This window comes from Mandrillus leucophaeus, unplaced genomic scaffold, assembly GCF_000951045.1.
Source record: "Mandrillus leucophaeus isolate KB7577 unplaced genomic scaffold, Mleu.le_1.0 Scaffold341, whole genome shotgun sequence".
In the NCBI taxonomy this organism is placed as follows: Eukaryota; Metazoa; Chordata; class Mammalia; order Primates; family Cercopithecidae; genus Mandrillus; species Mandrillus leucophaeus.
Window position 1 is genome coordinate 1,246,530 of NW_012103599.1, and position 18,110 is coordinate 1,264,639.

The 18,110-nt window shown below is 41.4% G+C and overlaps 1 long non-coding RNA gene across 1 annotated transcript in view; it reads left to right on the forward strand.

Annotated features, from left to right (window-relative positions):
- LOC105545884 overlaps positions 1 to 17,315 on the forward strand; it is an 18,083-nt gene extending 768 nt beyond the window's left edge. The window contains exon 2 of the long non-coding RNA XR_001007010.1: positions 16,257 to 17,315. This is a non-coding gene — a long non-coding RNA (uncharacterized LOC105545884). The remainder of the gene's footprint in view (positions 1 to 16,256) is intronic.
- The last annotated feature ends 795 nt before the right edge of the window (positions 17,316 to 18,110 follow it).

Sequence of the window (18,110 nt, forward strand, 5' to 3'; positions counted from 1 at the left end):
TTATTTATGTATATTTATAAAATATGTATAACTTAAAATATATATTAAAATAAATGAAATGAAATATATAAATAAAATAAATACATAAATAAATATATGTGTATAAATATAAATACATATAATGTATATTTATAGATATATAAAAAATCCAGGTGAGCTCTAACGTTCACCCCCTTTTTGATGTTGTTAAATAATCTCTGTGTTGACCACTGAAACTGACCTTGTCCATAATAGCCTATAAAATAGAGACTAGCAGAGGTCTGTTTTCATCTGTTCTGTTGTAATCCCATAATGTCCAGAATATTTGGCACCTAATGCATATCTGTTGATTACTGAAATTTGGTTTCTTGTAGTACCTTTCCTCAAGTATTTCAAGAACTTAATATGTGTATTTATTTATTGTTGTTATTCTCAGTATGTCCTGGTGGAATATGTTGGATACCTGTTTTCCTCTCTTTTACCGTTGGAAAATCTGTAGCTTGGAGCCATTAGGTCACTTGCCAGAGTCACACACTGAGTCAGAGGTGAAAGCCTCAATTAGTCAGATCCATAACTTCCTGTCTAGTACTGTGGCTTCTGTGGAAGACTGTGTATGTATGTAACAATGCTCATTCCAGTAACACATTGCACTTATTTATTTATTTATTTGAGACAGAATCCCTGTGTGTTGCTCAAGCATGGAATGCAAAGGGTACTGCAGCCTAAAACTCCTAGGCTCAAGCAATCCTCTTGCCTCAGTCTTTGGAGGAGTAGCTAGTACCACAGGCTCTTGCCAGGGCGCCCTCCAGTAACACACTGTTTTCAGATGCGTGTTTACTAAGAGAAAAGATAGTCTGTTCAAAGAGGACAGATATTTGGCTTCTACCTAAGTATAGAGCCCACCTAGGTGTTCTAAAAAACACAAAGGTGAACTAGACACAGACCTGCTCTCAGAATGTTTGAGTCCATTGGGAAAGATGAACCAGGAACTCACAGACTGTAAGTCAAGGCTATCACTGTACCTGGCTTTTAAGATCCCCTGTGATAGGAACCCAGACTTATTTTGCCACTTTCTTAACTCTGTAACCTTAGGCAAGTTACTTAACCTCGTCTCTAAAAGGAGGAAAATAATTATATCTACTTGAAAGGGTGTTATGAAGATTTATTGAATTGATTAATATAAAGTTCTTAGAACAGGGCCTGGCTCATGGTAAGTACTGTATGTGTCAGCTGTTGTTATTATTATCACTGTTACTGTCATTATTCATCCTATACTTAAGCTTGTCCTGGGTGTTTGATAGTCCCTGAATTGGTTGTCTGCTCTCATACTCCCAGCCAGATGTTGCATGCCTTTATCTCTGCTCTCCAAACATCTTTTCACTACTCTGTTAGAGAACTGGCCACATTTTGCTTTGAATAGTTCTTTGTATACATGACTCACTCGTTGCCAAAGTGTCTGAAAGGACTTTGCATGTACTGTGCAGCTTACTGGAAACATTTAGAGTGGGAAGAGGACAAGCAGGACCACGCTGTAAGCAGGGTAATGCAGAGTCTGGGGACCACTCTAAGCAGGAAGAGTGACCCCCACCTCTGGGGAAGAGCTGGTGGTCACAGACCAAGTCATGTGGGCTGGTATCCCTGCCCCACAGGGTTTCAATATCAGGAAAAGATATGGAATGCAGCAATGGGAGTGAAAGTGGAATTGCTTCAGCTGCCTAGCATCCATGCTGCCTATACCACCCCCTACACACACACACACGTCAATCCTCTATACTTTTGGGGAGCTCACTCCACCACCCTCAGTTTCAAGAGTCTTTTGACCTAGGCCTGACCAAGCAAAGCAGCACCCTCCTCTGGCTTCTGTGACTGATTTAGGGATAGGCACATGAATCAAACCAAGACAATCGGGCCCAACCAGAATTAGCAATTGCATTTGGTATACCAGGGCACTCCATCTAAAGAAGGCCTACCTAAGAATGAAGCCAAACACAGCAGAGAGGAGAGCAAAAATATTGAAAAAGACAAGCTCCTTAGAATATAACATGACTTGAGCCTTGGGCTTTGTGGTTACATGAGCTAAAAATGTGCTGGAATTTTTTTTGAGGGGGAGTGGCTGGTTTTTCATTAGGTTTGCTTTCATTAGCAATTCAGTCTTACCTGATACTGGACTTCATTCAGTCAACTAAGATTCATTAAGTACCTGCTATACTAGACCCTGGAAATATAATAGTAAATAGCACCATATTTTTGTCCTCAAAGAGTTTAGGGTCTGGTAGAGGAGAAAAGTAAGTAAATAGTTGCATGCTGAGACGGGAAACATTAAGAAAGCTATCGGAGTGCATATAAATTCTTGATAGCACCAGTTCTCAGATATGAGGTGTTAAAAATTGGATGGAGTTTAACCCTGTCCTTAGCCATGTTAATAACCTAGCAGAAAGGCTGGCTGTAACTCAGAGAGCATGAGTGACCTAATTCAGAATTCAGGGCCCAAGCTCCCCACTGATGGAAAGATACAAAGAAACTGCTTGCCAGAACCAGGACCAATTTGGCAGCCTATACTCAAAACAGTGAGTTTTAGGTAACAAAGCCTCAGAACAGTTTTCATTAGACATACCAGGGCACTAAGTCCCTCAAGCAGAAAACTTAGGGATATGACAGAAAAAAAAGAAAAGGGAAAAGAAGGTGGGAAAATTATGACTTTTGCATTCTAACCTTTATCGAACTTAGGTCTACTCGCTTTAATATAGCACCAAAGAGGATTGTGGAGGGGCCTGGTCAAGGGTCTAAGGCTACAGCACAAAGGAGTAAGAGTTTTCGGGTCATGACGGATAAAGTTTTGGCTTTGCAGGCAGAATGTGTTCTCTTTTGGGATTTGGGGGAGCATAGGGAATGGTTCTTTTCTTCAGGCACGGGCTTTTATGAAATACCACTGGTTTCATACAATAAGATCGACATGGAGCTTCTTCCTTTGGAAGCCTCTAGCAAGGCCAAATGAATGTGGCCCAGAGAAAGGGAGAACTGGGGCATGATATATGGGTTTACCTCAATACCAAACTAAAGCCTAGGAGTTGGACACTAAATCTGAGCTACAGATGCTTTTGCTTGACTTTGTCCTCTGTGCTTCACTTCCTCTCAATATCTAGCAAGTGTAATTTTTGCAGGGGGAAATTAAGGGGTCCTAAACCTGGCCATACTTCACAACTAATAGCACCCACGTTTACTTTGTTGTAATACTCACTACACTATTCAAGTATTGCCTATTAATCTTTGCACCCCATTGAACTTGATCTCTTGTTCACCGCTATATTTCCAGTATCTAATACGCTGCCTGGTCCATTATAATAACTTAGTAAATGTTTTTGAGTGAATAAATGCCATGAACTAAAGTATTTTTAGATCCTACCTGTATTAATCCGTTTTCATACTGCTATAAAGAACTGCCCAAGACTGGGTAATTTATAAAGGAAAGGGGTTTAATTGACTCACAGTTCAGCGTGACTGGGGAGGCCACAGGAAACTTACAACCATGGTGGAAGGTGAAGGGGCAGCAAGGCAGCTTCTTCACAAAGTAGCAGGAAGGAAAAGTGCCAAGCAAAAGGGGAAGAGTCCTTATAAAACCATCAGATCTCCTGAGAACTCACTCACTATTATAAGAACAGCATGGGGGAAACTGCCGCCATGATTCCGTTACCTCCACCTGGTCTCTCCTTTGACACATGGGGATTATGGGGACTACAATTCAAGATGAGATTTGGATGGGGACACAAAGCCTAACCATATCACTGCCTTAATTTATATTTCCCCAAAAATAGAGCTTGAGGCTTGGATGCAGGTAGTTTATTAGGAAGTGATGCTAAGAAGCTGGAACGAGGAGGTGGAGAGAGTAGAACAGAGGAGGGAGAGCTAGTAAATAGTGTTGCTGAGGTGTTACCACTGTAGGCACCTGAGGCTCAGTCCTGCCTGCGACCTGTGTAAGGTGTAGAATGCATCTCAGAATTGTCTCTCTGAGGCTGAGTATTTACATGATGCCTTCTAGATCCCTTAGTTAAAGGTTTACTCTTGGGATATTAACTGCCCGCACACTTAATGCTACAAAAAGCTAAGAGACATGGTGTGTGTTTCTGCTGGCCAGCTATCAGTGCCCCTGAGAATTATCACCACAGCTGCACCTAAAATCAGAAAGGAGCCATGGATGAAGTACAGGGTACCAATAGTGTCTATTACAGATCCCGTGAAAGTGATGCAGAGACTACAATAGCAATCTTGCCAGAATAGAACGTATTTGCACCTCATGGTTCTGCTGCTTTACAGAATTGGGAAAGACCAAAAGGCCAGACCACCTGAGTCAAAATGACCCACAATGCACACTCAGTGTCTACTTTAAAATTAGTTCCATAAAGTTTTTCCTCAATGTACTATTATATCAGTAGAAAAAAACAGTTTTTCCCATACTTTCACAACATGCTTCTGACACCAGATATGTGGGATTTTTTCCCCATACATCAAGCAAGCAATCAGTTCTGCAGCAGACACCAGTCGAGTCTCCTCCAATTCAGTTCTGGAGTTCTGGAATCTACCTGGAGTTCAGTTCTAACACTGTCTAGCTGGAGTTAGCGTCAGATCCCACAGGTTGAGGGCTTGGTCCCACAAGACTACCCCCCACTTCCAGTGCCAATTGCAAGCCACAGGTTGTTCTACCAGTGCTTTGACTGACTGTAAATTGGGGTTCCCACAACCCTTTTCCTTGGGTTTGATTAATATACTAGAGCAGAACACAGGGAAATGCTAGTATATACCAGTTTATTATAAAAAATATTACAAAGGATAAGTAGAAAAGATGCATAGGGCGAGGCATGTGGGAAAGAGCACAGAGCTTCCATGCATTCTCTAGGTGCACCACCCTCCAGAAACCTCTACGTGTTCAGCCCTCTGGGTTTTGATGGAGGCCTCATGACAGAGGCATGATCAACTAAATCAGTGGCCACTGATGATCAACTTAATCTTCAGCCCCTCTCCCCTTCCTGGAGGTTAGGTGGTAGAGCTAAAAAGTCATGTATTAATCTGTTTTCACACTGCTGATAAAGACATACTCAAGACTGGGCAATTTACAAAAGTAAGAGGTTTAATGGACTTACAGTTCCACCTGGCTGGAAAGGTCTTACAATCATGGCAGAAGGCAAGGAGGAGCAAGTCACATCTTACATGGATGGCAGCAGGCAAAGAGAGCCTGTGCAAAGAAACTCCCGTTTTTAAAACCATCAGATCTTTTGAGACCTATTCACAACCACAACAACAGCACGGGAAAGACCCACCCCCGTGATTCAGTCATCTCCCACCAGGTTCCTCCCACAACACATGGGAATTAAGGGAGCTACAAGATGAGAATTAGGTGGGGACACAGAGCCAAACCATACCAGTCCCAAAACTCTAATTGTCTTTTACCAGCCCCCATCCTGAAGCTACATAGGAGCTGCCAGCCACCAGTCATTTCGTTAGCATACCAAAAAATTTATTCCTTTGGCAATCCCAAGGATTTTATGAGTTTTATGCCAGGAAATAGGATGAAGACCAAGTATAGATTTCACAATATCACAACTATATTTCAAGGTAGTCATATTTGATGAAGTAAAATTCTTTTAAAAGAATTTCAGCTGAGAAATGCAGACTCAGATGAAATAATGAAGCTAAACCTGTATAGTCCAATACCATAGCCACATGCCGTATGTGGCCACTTAAATTTATTAAATAAAACAAAAATTTGAATTTTCAGTTTTATTAGGCATATTTTAAGTATTCAGGAAGCCACAGCTGGCTAAGGGCTGCCATACTGGACGGTATACAGACAGAACATTTCCATTATCATAGGAAGGTCTGTTGGACAGCACTGATCCAAAGATCATTGCTGCTAAACCATTAGATAAGAGCCTAGTGGGGAACTTTAAATGGCTGGATCAGGCTGATAAGACCAGAATCCACTGACCAATCTTAACATCAAACACACACACATACGCAGAGTCAACCAGTCAAACACACCAGGGGCACTATGTGCTTCATCACATGATGTAAAGAAGGGAGTATAAGATGATACATCTGTAGAAGATGTGTAGGATGTATACAGCATGGCCTATGAAACATTCCTGGATATTTAAAGCTAATGCTGGTTCTGTTTATAGAAAATACAGAAGATGGAGGAACATGTCACATAATACTCTTGGGTTAAAATTAGCAAAATTCAAAATACAGGAAATTTTACAGGACATAATGACCTAGTTCCTTTAACAAATAAATTTCAAGGAATAAAAAAGATTAAAAGTAGAGTAAGTATATAAGCAACAAGAGGTAAATTGGACATGATCAAAATGTAAAGTTTTTGTGCTTCAAAGGACACCATCAAGAAATTGAAAAGACCACCCACAGAATGGGAGAAAATTTTTGCAAATCATTTATCTAGAAACTTACATCTAGAATATATATATAAAGAACTCCTATAAGTCAATAATAAAAAGACAACCCAATTTTAAACTTGGCAAACAATTGGAATAGACGTTTCTCCGAAGAAAATATGCATATGCAGATGGCCAACACACATATAAAAAGATGATCAGCCAGGTGTGGTGGCTCACGCCTGTAATCCCAGCACTTTGGGAGGCTAAGGCGGGCAGATCACAAGGTCAGGAGATCAAGACCATCCTGGCTAACACGGTGAAACCCTGTCTCTACTAAAAATACAAGAAATTAGCCGGGTGTGGTGGTGGGTGCCTGTAGTCCCAGCTACTCGGGAGGCTGAGGCAGGAGAATGGTGTGAACCCAGGAGGTGGAGCTTGCAGTGAGCCAGGATCGCACCACTGCAGTGCAGCCTGGGCGACAGAGCGAGACTCCATGAGACTTCATCTCAAAAAAAAAAAAAAAAAGATGATCAACATCAGTATACATCGGGGAAATGCAAATTAAAACCATAGTGAGATGCCACTTCACAGCCACTAGACTGACTAGAATCAAAAGGACGGATAGTAATAAGAGTTGATGAGGATGTGGAGAAATTGGAGTTCTCATATACAACTGGCAGGAAGGTAATATGGTGAAGTCACTTTGGAAAACATTCTAACAGCTCCTTAAAAGGTTAAACATAAGTTACTATATGACCCAGAAACTCCATTCCTAGAAATATACCCAAGAGAAATGAAGATAGATAGATTGATAGCTAGATACAAAAACTTGTACACCAATATTCATAAAAGCATAATTCATAATAGCCAAAAAGTAGAAACAACCCTAATGTCCATCGACTGATGAAAGGATAAATAAAATATGTATCCATTCAATGGGATTGATGTGATTTGGCTATGTCCCCACCCAAAATCTCATCTTGAACTTTAATCCCCACATGTCCAGGTGGAGGTAATCAGATCATGGTGGTTTCTCCCATGCTGTTCTGGGGATAGTCAGTCTCACAAGACCTGATGGTTTTATAACCATCTGGCATTTCCCCTGCTTGCACTCATTCTCTCTCCTGCTGCCCTGTGAAGAGGTACCTTCCACCATGATTGTAAGTTTCCTGAGGTCTCCCCAGCTATGTGAAACTGTGAGTAAATTAAGCTTCTTTCCTTTATAAATTACCCAGTCTCTGGTATTTCTTCATAGCAGCGTGAGAATGAACTAATACAGGGATATTATTCCAGAAATAAAATACTGATACATGCTGCAATATGGATGGACCTTGAAAACATTATGCTGATTGAAGTAATCCAGTCACAAAAAAGAACACATTGTACAATTTCATTTACATGAAATGTCCACTATAGACAAATCCATACAAACAGAAACTAGATTTGTTCCCAGTAGCTGGGAGGAAGGGGGAATGGGATATGACTGCTAATGGGTATAGAGTTTCTTTTCTGGAGTGATAAAAATGTTCTAAAATTAATTGTGATGGTTGTACAACTCTGAATATACTAAAAATTACCAATTGTACACTAAATGGGTAAGTTATATGGCATGTGAATTATATCTCAATAAAGCTGTTATTAGAAATAAAATAGACTTAAGAGATACACTGTTTAATCTGGGTTCTCTAGAGAAACAAAAGCAACAGGATATATGTGTGTGTGTGTGTATATATATACACGTCTGTGTGTATATATATACACAGAGAGAGAGACAGAGACAGAGTTATTATAAGACATTGGTTTGTCTGGGTGCGGTGGCTCACACCTGTAATCCCAGCACTTTGGGAGTCTGAGGTGGGTGGATCACCTGAGGTCAGGAGTTCGAGACCAGCCTGGCCAACATGATAAAACCCTGTCTTTATTAAAAAATACAAAAATTAGCCAGGCATGTTGGTGGGCACCTGTAGTCCCAGCTACTTGGGAGGCTGAGGCAGGAGAATCGCTTGAACCCTGGAGGCAGAGATTGTAATGAGCTGAGATCGTGCCACTGCACTCCAGCCTAGGCGACAGGAGCGAGACTCCGTCTGAAGAAAAAAAGAAAAGAAAAGAAATTGGCTTATGGCATTATGGAGGCTGACAGTCCCAAGATCTGCAGTGTGCAAGCTGGAGACCCAGAAGAACTGATTATGCAGTTCTAGCACAACCCTGAAGGCCTGAGAACCAGGAGAGCCAATTACATAGTTTCAGTCTGAAGGCCAGAAGGCATGAGACCCAGGAAGAGCTGATGTTTCGGTCTGAGTCCAAAGGCAAGAAGAAACTGATATCCCAGCTCAAAGGCAGTCAGAAATTCTCTCTTACTCAGGGAAAGGTCTGCCTTTTTGTTCTATTCAGGCCTCCAGCTGATTGGATGAGGCCCACCTACATTAAAGAGAGCAATTTGCTTTACTCATTCAGTTTAAACATTAAAGTCATCCAAAAACAAGTTCACAAAACTAAAATGTTTGACCAAATAGCTGGGCACCCTGTGTCCCAGTTAGTTGACATACAAAATTAACCATCACACATACCAATCCAAATACAATGTGTAGAGCGTTTGGAGTCCAAAGAAAACAAACCAACTGTAAAATAAAAGACATTTGTGAGAGAGCACATTCTGATCACTGACTGGTATTTGATGGTATTAAGAAGTATTGTTTTCTAGATATCTTCTATTTGCTCCTTCAGGTCCACTCTCCACCCTGTTCTATGCTCCAAAAGGCTGGTTTTTATGCACTGCTCAGCAGGGTTCCCATGCCCTCTAGCTGTTAGTTGGATTTGGCCAGTAAGAAGTCCTGCCAAGAGAACTGAGGGAGGAAGGAGAATAATGTCAGGGTGTTATTTCCCTGCCCCACCTTCTTCAGGGTCACCTCTTGCATGCTGTGTCTCTTGACCAAATGTCATTGATTCTCTGAGTAGCCAACTTTATCTACTCTTCTTCCAGGTTCTGGCAACCATTCCCTTACCTGGGTCTGATGGTAGTACCAATTTTACAGACACTTACCCTAGGTTACGCACTATACCTTGTGGTTCCTGATACAACCTCTGAAATGAACCCTCTTAAATTATGCATCTTTGCATGTGTCATCTGTTTCCTGTTGGTACCTTGATTTACTTCTGATAAGGATGCTGAGATTATTAAAAAAAAAAAGAAGAGTTCTTTATTCTTTGAAGATACATACTGAAGTGTTTTGGGATAAAATGATATAAGAGATGACATTTGCTTTAAAAATAACCCAACATGGGTTTCTGTTGATGAGTGTTGAAGCTGGGTAATGAGAATATGGGGTTTCATTACATCTTTTTTTATAAGTTGAAAAAAGACCCCCAAATGAGTATTATGTCAGAAGGGAGAAGACAACTTACTGATTAGAGAAGAAAGGGTTGAAAGCTTAGCTCAGAGAATGAATCAATCATGAAGCCAGTCTAGAAGGTCTAAGCAGCCAGAGGTTAAAGTAATCACATAAGTAGAGAAAATGTCTGGCCAAAAGCCACCTTGGAACCAATGTCTATAGTGCCCTATTGTGCACCATTCTCATTTTGTTTCACTGAGCTAAGAACTGAGACCCCTGCTGGACATTAATGATTATGGGTCTGGGCAGAGATGAGCCCAGTGGTCTTTAGGAACAGTAGGGCAGATCTGGGACAAGCAGGTCTGACGCAGAGAAAGGACAGAAACATCAAAGTTCAAAAGAGTTGCAGTCATGGAAAGGTTCTGTCAGGCAGGAGACTGTACATGTTTGTAGGTTATGTGCTAATTTGTGACCCTGAAGGAGGTGGGACAGGGAAATAATACCCTGACATTATTCTCCTCCCTCCTTCAGTTCTCTTGGTGGGACTTCTTATTGGCCAAATCCAACTAACAGCTAGAGGGCATGGGAGCCCTGCTGAGTAGTGCATAAAAACCAGCCTTCTGGAGCATAGAACAGGGTGGACAGTGGATCTGAAGGAGCAAATGGAAGATATCTAGAAAACAATACTTCTTAATACCATCAAATACCAGTCAGTAATCAGGACTAGAGGAGTGAGAAAAAGTGAAAATATTGAGATACTTTTGATAATCTTGAAAAGAAAGAGGTATCTTTCACCTGCTTGGGAGGGAAGAAAAGGTTGGAAAACCACACAGCATTTTAGAGGTGGAAATAAGGGAAGTTGAAGGAGCTTAATTCAGCATTTCATTTTCTCACTAAATATAATGATGTAAGGCTAGTATAGTAGTTTTTTGCCACTGTCTGACCAAAGGTGACCATCCTCTTTGTTGTATAATGTAACCTATCAAGCCATCAGCTATCTCATATCCATAAGTCCTGCCCACATGAAACGAGAGGGCCTCTACAGGACATGCATGCCAGGGACAGGAATCTTGGAGATCATCTTAGAACTGCCTACCACAGCCAGGTAAGGGTGAGAATCTTGGATGTATGATCCCACATTGCTGGAACTGGTTCAGCCTATGAACTAAGAGATAAGGCCTTGGAAGGGGAACTAGGGACTATATTGAAAACTTATAAAGAGATATGGAGAACCAAATGGGGAAGGTGCTGAAAGTCATAATCCCTCTTGAAACAGAGGGAGCAGGGGACTGAAGATGAGAAAAATTGGGGTTTTAGTTCTGGTTCTGCCACAATCTTACTGTAAAATTTTGAGCAAATCACAAACTTTCTGGGCCTCTCTTCAGCTGTAAAATAAAGGTGATGAAATTAGATGATTGCTAAGGTAAATGATATTTCTCTGTTACCATTATCGTATGGTACTGGTGCAAGTACAGGAAAAGAATTGTAGGATATTCTTTTTCCAAATACTTTAAAGATTTGCATTTGTTTGTTTGGGGACTACTTAGGCATAGCCTTGCTTAAAGGTAGGGAAAAGGTAGATGATTACCACTTAAGAATGCTGCCTGGCCAGGCATGGTGGCTCACGCCTGTAATCCCAGCAGTTTTGGGAGGCCGAGGCGGGTGAATCACCTGAGGTCGGGAGTTTGAGCCTGACCAACATGGAGAAACCCCGTCTCTACTAAAAATACAAAATTAGCTGGGCATGGTGGCACATGCCTGTAATCCCAGCTACTTGGGAAGCTGAGGCAGGAGAATCGCTGGAACCCGGGTGGCAGAGGTTGCTGTGAGCCGAGATTGCACCATTGCACTCCAGCCTGGGCAACAAGAGCAAAACTCTATCTCAAAAAAAAAAAAAAAAAAGGAATGCTGCCAAACCAATAATCATGTGGTTCTGAACTAGAATCATTTTGTACCTTAGCTCTGGTATTTGCTAATTTGTTTATTTACTTTTTATTATTTAAAAAAATATTTGTTTGTTTGTTTATTTATTTTGAGACAGAGTCCTGCTCTGTCACCCAGCCTGGAGTGCATGGCATGTTCATGGCTCACTGCAACCTCACTCTCCTGAGCTCAAGCAATCCTCCTGCCCAAGCATCCAAGTAGCTGGGACTACGGACATGCACCGCCATGCCCTGCCTTGTCTCTACTTTTAATTTTTAGTAGAGACAAGGTCTCACTATGTTGCCCAGGCTGGTCTGGAACTCCTGGACTCAAGCGATCCTTCCACCTTGGCCTCCCAAAGTCCTGGTGTTACAGGCGTGAGCCACTGCACCCAGCCTGGTATTTGCTGTTTTAATCTATCTGCAATTTGTTTTAGTTCTCTGCTTTTTTGACTGTTTTAGCTTTATTACATCACATGACTGTTTTTCCAAAGGTGGGATATTCTGTCAAGTCCATTCTGAATCAGATTCTGACTCTGCTTCTGTCCCTGCTTCTAGATCTAATAAATTACTCAATATCTCTTAATTTTACCTTCTCTACTTCTCAGAGATTATAATAGATACTTGTGAAGTATCTATTCGTGAAAATAATTGATTCTACAAAAATAGTTTTTAAAGCTACAAGTAGAAATAATTTAAATATCACTATAAAAGTTCATTTTATTTGGCATGTTTTTTCAAAGTTTTTCTTTTAAGAGAATGGGGTCTTGCTGTGTTGCCCAGACTAGAGTCCATTGGCTATTCACGAGTGCTATGATTATAGCACACTGCAGCCTAGAACTCCTGGGCTCAAGTGATTCTCCTGCCTCAGCCTCCCGAGTAGCTAGGACTATAAGCGTGTGCCACCATGCCTAGCCAGAGGTGTTTTTTTGTTTGTTTGTTTGTTTGTTTGTTTGTTTTGAGACAGAGTCTTGCTCTTGTCACCCGGGCTGGAGTGCAATGGCGCCATCTTGGCTCACTGCAACCGCCGCCTCCTGGATTCAAGCAATTCTCCTGCCTCAGCCTCCTGAGTAGCTGGGATTACAGATGTGCACCACTATGCCCAGCTAATTTTTGTATTTTTAGTAGAGACAGGGTTTCACCATGTTGGCCAGGCTGATCTCCAACTCCGACCTCATGATCTGCCTGCCTTGGCCTCCTAAAGTGCTGGGATTACAGGCGTGAGCCACCACACTAGACCCAAAGTATTTTTTAATACAAGAATCACCTAGCCAGTCCTTTAAGTTTGTCAGCTCTGTAAGTTTGCATACTTTTACTGTATTATGTACTTATAAATCATGGATCTGGAAGGAACCTGGGAGCTTATCTGATTCAATTCAAGCAGCATGAAATGGTTTCAACTAAAACCACCCAGGAAGTGGCCAAACTGGGCACAAAACTATAGTCTCTGTATTCTATTCAAGTACTGTTGTCATAACTACATGGAATCCATTCATCATTGACTTACTGAATACATTGTTGTTGTTGTTATTGTTGTAGTTTTTGATACGGCGTCTTGCTCTGTCACCCAGGCTGGAGTGCAGTGGCACGATCTCAGTGCACTGCAGCCTTGACCCCCTGGGCTCAAGCGATCCTCCCACCTCACCCTCCCCAATAGCTGCGGCTACAGGCATATGCCACCATGCCCAACTATTTTTTTTATTTTTAGTATAGTCAGGATTTCACCGTGTTACCCAGGCTGATCTCAAACTCCTAGGCTCAAGCAGTTCACCTGCCTCAGCCTCCCAAAGTGCTGAGATTACAGGCATGAGCCGCAACATCCAGCCATGAGTAAATTTTATTTTATTTTTTTGACAGTCTTACTCTTGCCCAGGATGGAGGGTAGTGGCATGATCTCGGCTCACTGCAGCCTCCACCTCCTGGGTTCAAGCAATTCTCCTGCCTCAGCCTCCCAAGTAGCTAGGATTACAGGCGCCCACCACCACACCTGGCTAATTTTTGTATTTTTAGTAGAGATGGGGATTAACCATGTTGGCCAGGCTGATCTCGAACTCTTGCACCTCAGGTGATCCACCCGCCTTGCCCTCCCAAAGTGTTGGAATCACAGGTGTGAGCCACTGTGCCCAGCTGAGTAAATATTTTTTAAGTGCTACTGTGTTCCAGGGTTTGTGCCAGGGCCTGGTGATAGACCTGTGAATGAGAAAATAGGTCTTGCCATCCAGGAAGTAACAGTTAATAGGGAAGGGAAGTGGGGAGGGAAGCAGACAAGTAAACCAGCAATTCTTTGATAAACATATGCACAGAATACTTTGGGAGTACATAAGAGGATACTGTAACTGACTCTTGGGTGGTCAAGAAGAACTTCCAAGAAGAGATGCCCTGAATCTTGACAAGTAGAAACTAGCTAACCAGGGAAACTAGAAAGGGTGGAGAATGGACATTCTGGGCAGAGCAAACCACATGTCCAGATGCACAGATGCACTGAAGTACAAGAGCTTGGCTTGTTCTGTGGAACTGCAAATGGTTCCGCATGGTTGGAGCTTGGAATACAAGGTAGGGAGCGATTAGAAATAAGATTAGAGAGATAAGGCAGAGGTCAGTTTATGAAGGGTTTGGCATGCCGGGCTAAGGAATATAAAGTACACGCTGAAGGAAATGGCATGGGAAATGGAGGGTGGCAGGGAATAATATAATCACATTTGAATTTGACAATGATTAATCCAAATTTCAGGAAGAAAATAGGTTGAAGTGAAGTTAAAAGTAGGGGCAGGAAGACTGATCAGAAGGCTGTTGCATTAATCTAAGAGTATTAATCTATAGATTTGGTTACTGTAACAGAAACTCAAATAACAGTGGTTTGTACAAGATAAAACTTCTTTCCTCACCTAACAGACTGAGCATAAGCAATCCAGGGCTGGTATAGCAGTTCAAGTGAGCCACCATGCCCAGCCCCCATTAGCCAGAATTTAGACACATGAACATTGTGTAGCTGCAAGGATAGCTAGAAAATTTTATTTTGTCAGGCCATGTGCCCAGTTTAAACACAGGGATTTATTACCATAGACAAAGGGCAGCATGAACTTTAGAGCTACTAGCAAGCTTCTATCATACTAACTAAGAAAAGAAAAAGACCTAAACTGAAGTAGTGGCAGTGACATGGGCCAGTTTTGAGAATTGGGAAGTTGAGTTGATAGGACTTGGCTATGGATTAGAAAGACAGGTGAGGGCCGAGATGGTGTCAGACATACCCAGGCTTCTGACTTGGGCACCTGGAGGGATAATGGCGAATAACATTTACTGAGCAAGAGCACAGAAGAGAGAGAAGAGATTCAGGGAATAAGTGAATATAATTCAGTTTTGCACAAGCTGAGTTTAAAGTGTATGTAAGACAGGCCGGCCATGGTGGCTCACTCCTGTAATCCCAGCACTCTTTGAGGCCAAGATAGGTGGATCACTTGAGGTCAGGAGTTTGAGACCAACCTGGCCAATATGGTGAAACCCTGTCTCTACTAAAAATACAAAAGTTAGCTGGGCATGGTGGCACATGCTTGTAATTTCAGCTACTCAGGAGGCTGAGGCAGGAGAATCGCTTGAACCTGGGAGGCAGAGGTTGCAGTGAGCCAAGATCATGCCACTGCACTCCAGTCTGAGCAACAGAGCAAGACTCCGTCTCAAAAACAAAAATAAATAAAATGAAGTGTATGCAAGACATTCAGACAGAAATGTCCAGTAGACTGACTTTGGAATCATCAGCATGTACAGAGTGTAAGAGCAGATGTTACTTAAGGTATGAGAGAAGATAGAATGGGTCAACTGAGAAAAAGAAGAAAAGGCTGAGGAGAGGAACCAGATTTTTAAAGACAAAAGTGGAGAAGGGATCCCAAAGAGGGGAATAAGTAGAAAGGACAATGGAAGTAGGAAAATGTGGAGATGTATCATAGAAGCCAATGAAAGAGAGCTTTTCAAGACGAAGGAACAATAAAACTTATTCAGTGCTGGGCGCAGTGGCTCACACCTGTAATCCCAGCACTTCGGGAGGCCAAGGTGGGTGGATCACCTGAGGTCAAGAGTTTGAGACCAGCCTGCCCAACATAGTGAAACTCCATCTCTACTAAAAATACAAAAATTAGCTGGGCGTGCTGGCAGACACCTGTCATCCAATCTACTCGGGAGGCTGAGGCGGGAGAATCACTTGAACCCAGGAGGTGGAGGTTGCAGCGAGCTGAGATCACGCCACTGCACCCCAGCCTCGGTGACATAGTGAGACTCTATCTCAAAAAAAAAAAAAAAATTTGTTCGGGAGCACTGTGAAAGATATTCCCAGAAAAAAAAGAAAAAAAAATGATGCAAAAGCTAGAGATTTCTATTGGTAAGATGATTTAGCCATTTGCTAGAGTCAGGGAACCTAAATGAGGGCAATAATGGCACCTATTTTACTGATTGTTGAAAGGATAAGATTAAATAATTCAGGGACTTAACACGTAGTAAGGCCTCAGTGAAGATTAGCTATTTCTGCTGTTGTTTTTATGATTAGGATTGTTTAAAAATCTGTTTAATAACTACCTGTACTTTACTTCCTATCCCCTATCTCTTCCTCCTGCTCCTGCTTACTTTTTTTTTTTTTTTTTTTTTTTTCCCAGAGAGAGGGTCTAGCTATATTACCCAGGCTGGATTCGAACTCCTGGGCTCAAGGGATCCTCCTACCTCAGCCTCCCTCATAGCAGGGACTACAGCTGCACACCACTACCCAGCTCCCTTCTTCATGTCTTACCTGTCCTTATTATCACAGTGAATAATGCCTAATCTATTAGTGAATAATGCCTAATCGATTAAGAGGCATGTGAAAAACCTGAACTCTTTCCATTTGCAACCCTTTTGGTATGGTCAAGTCGGTGGATCTGGCTATCATACAAACTCAAATCAACTACTACAAATTCAGATTGGCTGAGCAGATTCCAGCCATTTTAAAAGCTTGTCTCTGCTGTATCCTATATCTTTCTGCATTTAGATGTAACTTCACTGTGGGTGTCCTCATGGTATATGTTTTTATGAGACATCAAACTTACTAAGAGTACTTTACAGCATAGTATTTATGAACTTAGGGGTCAGAATTAAGACATTGTTACTATGTCACCTTGAGAATTTTGTTTAACTTCACAACACTTCAGTTTCCTGATCAGTTAAATAATTATGATAATAAAAGAGATAGTAGCATCACAGGGCTATAATGGGGCCTAAATAGATAATGTATATAAAGTATTTATCACAGTGCCTGGTACAGATGTTAGCTTCTGTTACTACTCTGATTCTAGCCTCCCCAATTCTCATTCTTTTTTGGGGGTTGCGGGGGAGTTCACTGTGCTATTTGCTATATTTCAAGCCTCAAAAGACAATGAAGTTCCCAAATGCTTTTCAAGGCAGAACAAATATAAATAATGATTCTCACACCAAATGTGTGCAAAGTTCAAATATTGCATTAATGGTGCTTTTTATTGTACAAATGGTATAACTAACCCATCATGTCCTTTCTGTGTCAGGAAGAACATGCATGGGAAGAGAAGGATATTTGAAATCCTACCCTCTGTGCAAATCAGTATCTGTTAATTTTTCCCTTATTAATACTGATTTATTTACTCTTTCTGGTCTATCTGCTCTTTCCCTTAAAACCTTTATGATAAAAACATATATTTGAACACCCACTTTGTGCCTAGTATTTTGCTCCATTCTAGTAATTCAGCAGTAAATATGGCTGAGTAATGTAGAAGATCACCATACGCAGAGGTGCATAAACTGAAAACTGAAGAATAGCTAGGAGTCGGCGAGGTGAAGCTGGATGCTGTGGCCTTAGATTCAGTTCTCTCTTCTGTGGCCAATAAATCTGCTGTGTTCTATGAACAGCAGCTGTGGTCCATTCTCTTTTTGTGACTTTCGTGTGGCAAGTTACTTTACTTCTCTGAGCCTCAGTTTCTTTATCTGTGTAATAGAAATAATATCTACCTCACTGAGTTAATTGTAAGGATCAAATTAAATATATATGCAGTAAAGCACTTTCTGTAGTGTTTGGCACATGGGAAGAGTTCAATAGGTAGAAGATATTGTTAATAGTTTAAGGAAAGCAATTGGTGAGTGATTTTTAGAAATGTTCATATTTCTAAATCAAACCCGAGAAATTAATGCTACATATAGGCATAATGCAGAGAGGTTCTGTTTTGCAGCATTAATCATCATAGTGAAAACCTTGAAACAGTCTAAGTGTCCAACAAAATTATTCACTTTGAAGTGTGTAAAAAGCAATGTTTTATGGCATGCCTTTTGAGGCATTAAGATCATCTCTATAATAGTATCACTCTTATTTATTTTCTTTCTGACAGCAGTCTATCTTGAGTAGAAAAGGATAGAATAACAGCGTGTGCCATGGATAGCACATGGAGAGGTGTCTCACAAGGAAATGTCATCTTGCGTCTTTTTAGGGAAAATTTGGGAACTTGGGAGCT